Source organism: Arachis ipaensis, chromosome B04 (assembly GCF_000816755.2).
Source record: "Arachis ipaensis cultivar K30076 chromosome B04, Araip1.1, whole genome shotgun sequence".
Lineage (NCBI taxonomy): Eukaryota > Viridiplantae > Streptophyta > Magnoliopsida > Fabales > Fabaceae > Arachis > Arachis ipaensis.
Window position 1 is genome coordinate 110,177,470 of NC_029788.2, and position 8,378 is coordinate 110,185,847.

The window sequence follows — 8,378 nt, forward strand, 5'->3', positions numbered from 1 at the left end:
ACAATTTACTATTTTAAATACACATTACACATTCCAAATATACAGGTAAAAAAATCATTAAAAACACAAGTATCCAAATTCTAAGATATAATAAATTAAAAAAAAACGAATACCGAATATTTGGGATATGGTCATATGGATATAATGAATTTAATGTCAATGTATAGAAATATGTATGTTATTAAAATTATTTAAGTACAATATTATGTACTCATATAACTAATTAAATATTTCAATTTGAAGTTATGAAAATTATCAATTAATTTATTTGCATAAAATTATGCATAATTAAAAGTTTTTGCATATATTTTTCTCATTGCATTTAGTATTTGAAAACATATTTTTTAGAATTTTAAATCGTCAATTTTATCTTACTTTTTATTCCACTTAATAACGTGATATATTTTCTTTGTATTTTAGGATTGTAGACATGAGTACTCTTAGGGTACCACTTGGGCATGCCAAAACTATTTGGGGGGCGGGTTAGGTAGTGCTTGTTTTTAGAAATTAAAACTTATATGAAAAAATTAAGATTTAATATTATGTTTAGTGGTCAGAAATTAAAATTAAAATTTTAATTTTGGGATATAAAATTATAATCTTTTTACTATTTCTAAAAGGTGAACACAGAGTAGACTGAAACTTCTGAGATCGGAGATTAAAATTTTAACAATTTTAGTTCTAAATCTACTCCTTAATCTTCGTATTTATTTTAAGGTCTAATTACTTGGTTGGTTCTTATAGTTTTACTAAATTTTCAATTAGGTTCCTGTTGGGAGTAGGAAGTATGACCACAATCCAATCAATCATGTGTTAAATAATTTTTTATTGTTATTATATTAAAATGTTAATATAATAAAGTCCTTGATTAAATTTAGAGATTTATCATTGTGATAGTGATCATAATATTGAGAGATAAATATTTTATAATTTAATCTAAATTGTTCTTGGTCATATGATTATTAAAAAGGACATTAATAATCCAGAAAGATCAATATATATATAATGGTCTTCATTGGATGAAGATTAATAGATCTCATTTATTAAATTATATATATATAGATGGTGTATATAGAGATATGACCATTGAACTGACTCACTTTGAGAATTCCTAATGGTTATAATTACCGTACATTTGTCAATAGGATATTCTCAAGATGAACATAGTAATAGAGTTTCCTTTGACCTGCGACTGTCATAGTAATTAACAATGTATTTATTATACTTTGATTCCGGACACCTAATACCTTAGGGTGCTAGTTGAATGGATATTGGGTATGATTTAAATACTTGTAGAATTAATGATTAGTCAATAAGGAATCCATCAACTCTTGGTAAAGAGTTTGAGCTCTATGATTATAATGACCGAGATGAATAAAACCTTAGTCAAGGGGATTGAATGAATGAAGAAATGAGTTTCTTAGGTCATTCACAGTTTATTATAATAATGGTAACAAGTTAGAGTTTGACAATTAAACCATACTCTAAGGGTTAACCAAGAGCTGGAAAGATGGAAAGAATTATATTTTATTCTTCTGAGGTTCTTAGTAAAAATATATTACTTCATACTATCGGGTCGTTGAGGAGTGTTGCTAGACGCCAACCTTGATTAGTAAATTTAGTATGACTAATTTACTACCCGCTTAGTATTGAACCTATGGGGTCACACACTAACGAGTGTTCTAACCTTTGTTGTAGAATTATTTAATTATTATTTTAATTTGATCAAATAAATAATTATATTAATTTAAATGGAATATTATTATATTATTTGCTAGCACCAAGAATATAATAATAGTATGATGATTGAGAATAGTAAATGAGATTTGAGAATAATTAGTTATTCTATTTCTAAATTTGGATGAGATCTTAACTGATTCTGTTTCAAATTGAGTTATGATATGATTCATAAATTTGAAGGATTCAGATTTAGAATTTTAAGATATGATTGAAATTTGAATTGAGATTCAAATTTAAAATCAATAACAAATCTCATACTATATATATGTATGCCAAGAGGAGAGGAATGTGACAGATAAGAATAAAACACAAGGATTTTATTCCTTTACCTCTACACACATAAACGTATGTGAGCCTAATTCTTGGAGAAGAATTTTATGGCATGCAAAGAGTTGCAAGAGGTTTCTCAATTTAGATCAGATGTCCATTGGTCAAGGAGTTGACAGCAAAGGTTGGTCTCGGTGTGGATACGCATAGCGCCTTCGTACCATCGAAGGAGAAAGTGATTTTTACTAAAGCGTCTAAAGGTATTTAGATCTGATCTATATATATTATTGGAATAAAGTTTAAGTACAAAATAGATATTTAAGGATTACTTTCTTTTTCTTCCGCTGCGTGTTATGAACACATGGTAATCCTTCAATGGTATCAGAGCTTTAACTTTTTTGTGTTTAAATTTTTATTCCTGTTTTCTTAAAGTTTGTGAATTAATAAGATTAATTCAAATTGTTTTTAAGCATGTGATGTATTTATTTCCATTGAGATGGTTTTCTAATAAATTAATAGTTAATTTATTTTAATTATTTAATTGTGATTAAATTATCATTCTTTTAATATAAAAGTTATATTTATAATCAAATATTTTGTTTGATTTTATTTATTTATTAAATTTTATTGTGATTTTGATCAAAATAAAAGGAATAAGATGCAAAATATTTTTTGTTTGTTTCTCATATATATAAGTGTGTATATAAATGTCAAATTTGATTTGATAACTTTTTAAGACTAAACGTTAGTACATGAACAATCAAATTTTAATTTGATTGATGTGTTTTGAACACTATAATATTAGAAATTAGTTTTTTTAATATTCTTGATTATAAAGAGCGGCCTGACAACTAGGAGTTTTATTTTCAAGATAATAATCAGTATATACATTTGATGTATTAGTGATTTAATTTTATATTTTTACCTAGACAACCTGGGAGTATAAAATTTAATCCATGAATACTGGTAGAAATTCTCTAACAATTGAGATAAATCCTAAAAGTTAGGAGTTTGCCAAAAATAAATTTATCTCTTGTTTACAAGGAGCAACCTGACAACCAGGACACTTGTACTCAAAGATAGAATGTATTTATGCATATGATGATGTATAAGGAGAATTAATTTTATACTTGAATCTAGACAACCTAGGGATATAAAATATAATTCAGTTAAATAATTGTCTGACAACTAGATAATTATTTGGGATTATAATTGTATGGAATACAATTTAATCATATTTATTTGGAATAGGTATGAGTAACAACTTGACAATCAAGATACTCATTCACGATTCTAAATAATTTTTTTTTCAGAAATATAGATTTTTTTATTTACTTTCATATTTTAAAATTTTTAAATATGTCCATCTTTCGTATGGCATACTTTGAAAGTAATAAATTGGCTATACATTGAGAATTGTTCTTATGTATGAAAAGGTTATCATGGACATGATAATCCTATTGAAATAATATTCTCCAATAAATTTGGTTATGGAATGGTTAGAAGTTGTGAAGAATTTAGAATATTGCTTTACTTCAACATGGGTTGTTTTGACAACCATGAGTTCTAATTTCAAAGACAATCTACTATTTATTATTAAACATCTTGAGAAGATGTATTATGTCCAAAGCAAAATAGTACGACTATCAAAGATTTTATTTAAACTAGTGGGAGTATTGGGCAATATATTTTGAATTAAACAACTTTAGAAGTTGAAATGCCGTTAGGCAAATGGCTTTAGCGAGAATTGTTCTTGCAACCATTTTTGGAGATTTATTTTGTTACAAACAAAATTTCCTTAATATGATTAAGGTTTGTGATCTTTTTAGAAAAATTCAACATGAGTATTGAGGATGCGAATCAAAATTGCTCTTAAGGGTTGGTTTGACCAATAATAAAAATAGTGAGTATTTTTATTATAAGAGTTTTAAAGTAAAATCTCTAATATCTAATTGATATTCTATTAAATAGAGAATGAGATTCTCTCCGTACATAAATACTAGTATTCTATGTACTCCATTATGTTTAAGAAGCATGAAATTTGATTTAGTTGAATATCACTATTTGTTAAATATTTAGACTACATTTGTGGCTAAATTAACAAATTTCTCACTAAATCAATTTTTTACCCATATGAGATATGAAAAAGGCCTAAACTGAAACTCAAGAATATTAGTGTTTGGAGATGTCTTATGTGTTAAGAGATTGTACACTAATAGAATTGATATTAGGTCTAATAAATGAGATTTATTGGTTACCCTAAAGAAATAATGAGATTATTTTTATCACTCTTCTTATGACAAAATATCTGTGATAAGAGGTTAAATTCCTTTTTAGAAAAGGGATTCCATCTTAAAGAAAGAGTGGGAGTACAATTACTTTTTATTAGAATTTGTATACCACTCAATAGAGGATATACTTTCTCCTGAAAGTATAAAAGGTTTGATCGTCAAACTAACTTTTCGAAAAAGTAGCCTATTTGTATAATGATACAATTCTATAAAGATAGATCTAATGGTTACTTAGATTTTTTTATAATCATGTTCAATAAGGATTGTCCTTAAAATAAAATTATGCACTATTGTAGTGGGAGATTTCATGTTTTAAGAAAATGTAATATTTATTATGCACTAGGCATATTTTGCAAAAGGTCAAGTACATATGCTCAAGAGTTAAGGTGTTTAAGGTCAAAAGAGTTTTGATAAACACAAATGTGCATTAAAAATTATACACATGATGGATTGGCTCTAGTGCAAGTGGGAGATTATTGTGATAATAGTATGCCCAAGATCCAATCTATCATGATTGGCTCTCGTGCAAGTGGGAGATTGTTGGGAGTAAGAAGTATGACCACAATTCAATCAATTATGTGTCAAATAATTTTTTATTGTTATTATATTAAAATGTTAATATAATAAAGTCCTTGATTAAATTTAGAGATTTATCATTGTGATAGTGATCATAATATTGAGAGATAAATATTTTATAATTTAATCTAAATTGTTCTTGGTCATAGGATTATTAAAAAGGACATTAATAATCCGGAAAGATCAATATATATATATAATGGTCTTCATTGGATGAAGATTAATAGATCTCATTTATTAAATTATATATATAGATGGTACATATAGAGATATGACCATTGAACTGACTCACTTTGAGAATTCCTAATGGTTATAATTACCGTACATTTGTCAATAGGATATTCTCAAGATGAACATAGTAATAGAGTTTCCTTTGACCTGCGACTGTCATAGTAATTAACAATGTATTTATTATACTTTGATTCCGGACACCTAATACCCTAGGGTGATAGTTGAATGGATATTGGGTATGATTTAAATACTTGTAGAATTAATGATTAGTCAATAAGGAATCCATCAACTCTTGGTAAAGAGTTTGAGCTCTATGATTATAATGACTGAGATGAATAAAACCTTGGCCAAGGGGATTGAATGAATGAAGAAATGAGTTTCTTAGGTCATTCACAGTTCATTATAATAATGGTAACAAGTTAGAGTTTGACAATTAAACCATACTCTAAGGGTTAACTAAGAGCTGGAAAGATGGAAGGAATTATACTTTATTCTTCTGATGTTCTTAGTAAAAATATATTACTTCATACTATCGGGTCGTTGAGGAGTGTTGCTAGACGCCAACCTTGATTAGTAAATTTAGTATGACTAATTTACTACCCACTTAGTATTGAACCTATGGGGTCACATACTAACGAGTGTTCTAACCTTTGTTGTAGAATTATTTAATTATTATTTTAATTTGATCAAATAAATAATTATATTAATTCAAATAGAATATTATTATATTCTTTGCTAGCACCAAGAATATAATAATAGTATGATGATTGAGAATAGTAAATGAGATTTGAGAATAATTAGTTATTCTATTTCTAAATTTAGATGAGATCCTAACTGATTCTGTTTCAAATTGAGTTATGATATGATTCATAAATTTGAAGGATTCAGATTTAGAATTTTAAGATATGATTCAAATTTGAATTGAGATTCAAATTTAAAATCAATAACAAATCTCATACTATATATATGTATGCCAAGAGGAGAGGAATGTGACAGATAAGAATAAAACACAAGGATTTTATTCCTTTACCTCTACACACATAAACGTATGTGAGCCTAATTCTTGGAGAAGAATTTTATGGCATGCAAAGAGTTGCAAGAGGTTTCTCAATTTAGATCAGATGTCCATTGGTCAAGGAGTTGACAGCAAAGGTTGGTCTCGGTGTGGATACGCATAGCGCCTTCGTACCATCGAAGGAGAAAGTGATTTTTACTAAAGCGTCTAAAAGTATTTAGATCTGATCTATATATATTATTGGAATAAAGTTTAAGCACAAAATAGATATTTAAGGATTACTTTCTTTTTCTTCCGCTGCGTGTTATGAACACATGATAATCCTTCAGTTCCTATATTTTTTTCCTTTCAATTGAATTCTTATACTGCTTTTAATTTTATAATTGAGTTCTTTTTAGTGTAAAAAATATTAGAGTTAATTAAATATTTCTTCACAAATTGAAAGTATTCATAATTAAAAATTTATTAGATCTTTGACAACTATTATTCAATTGGATCCTTATACTGCTTTTAATTTTGTAATTAGATCCTTCCAAATGTAAAGGATATTAAAGTTAACTAAATATTTTTTCGCAAATTGAAGGTATCCATAATTAAAAACATAATTAGATCGTTGATCATAAATTTTTTGAGAGAAATATACTGTTAGTTTTAATATTTTTGACATAAAAAGACCTAATTACAAAATTAAAAGTAGTATAAAGACCTAATTAAAAAAATATAAGAATTTAATTAAAAATTTGGTAAAATTATATATAAAGACAAATAGAATAATTAAACAGAATAATTATATATAGGAACATAATTCAATATATTTTTACATTAAACATTATACCGAGACTTAATTTAGTCTTAATTTTTGTTTTCTATCCGTTTCTATCTCACAGTTTCAGTTTTAGTCTTGCAGAATGACATGATTGATAAAGTTAAAGGTAAATTATATCATCTTGGAAGGGTAATTTTTTTTTAACAAAGTGGGTTCTATACTTCTATATGCTTAGCTAAATATGTTATGCAATTTCTTATATGTAGAATGCAGGTGAATCTTTTTCCTAATGAAAATTATATTGAAATTGATAGGCAAGTCAAAGGTTTATTTGGAGTGGTAATGCTTCAACAAGAGGAATGTACCTGACCACATGGAAGTTTCTAATCACTCCCAAAAACATGAAGGTATGGCTCTTCAAGATTCTCACATCACTAAAATTAAGGTACTGGGAAAATTTGTGTGCTGGGTACTTCATCACAGAAATAAATCATGAGTTCAAATATAATTTTTAGTAAATACTTAAAATATAAAGATCTCTTTGAACCAGAAAAGGATGGTAAATAACTAAATATTAAGGTGAAAACTCAGGTGCAGTTGATTTCATGTGAAGTTGATAGCTGAGAGTTATTAGATGAAAATTTAGTCAAATAAGTCAAATCATCTAATTACTTTCAGTGATCAACTTCACGTGAAGTCAACTGCATCTGACTTTCCATCAAATATTAATGTATCTGGAGAAAGAGGGTTACACTTGGGACTTTAATTTGGCTTAAGTACATAATCCTTTTGGTTTCATGCGCGTGTGGTTGCATAATATGAGGTTTTACATGTTAATAAAATCTTAATGCACTTTGTCCCTTATGTTCCATAGGATATTATGAACTTTACTGTATGAGGCTTAATTAGGTTCTTTTGTTTCTGATATACCCTACAAAATGTGAAATGCACATGGGACATAGCTCAATAGATAGGACTTAATTAAATACCAATTTCTCTGCCGACAAATTAGATAATGAATCAAGCACCAAAACAAATGTTTGGTTGTTGATTGTGTATCCTTCAATGAAGCTCATCATGCTTCTTTTTTGGTCATATATCAAATCAAAATTTATTAGGACGAAAACAAAAACAACTATTTTATCCATAAGATCTATTGTAACCTAGTTAATTAATTATTTACTGGCTCTAGCTAGCAATTATATTTTTACTGGCTCGAACACTAATTTTACTTGCGGTGCAATTTAGATTAAATGATTTTTTCAAAAAAAAAAATCTGATCTAATCCGATCCAATTTCAAGAAGTTTGAATTGGATTGGATTTGTGGTTTTGTAAATTAAAGAAAATTAAATATACATAACAAGTCTCAACATCAAATATTAAATAACTAACAATGACATAACAAGTCTTAACAATATTTTAAAAAACCAATAATAATATAACAATAGAAATAAAATTATAAATTAGTTAAAATAAATAAATAAATAAATA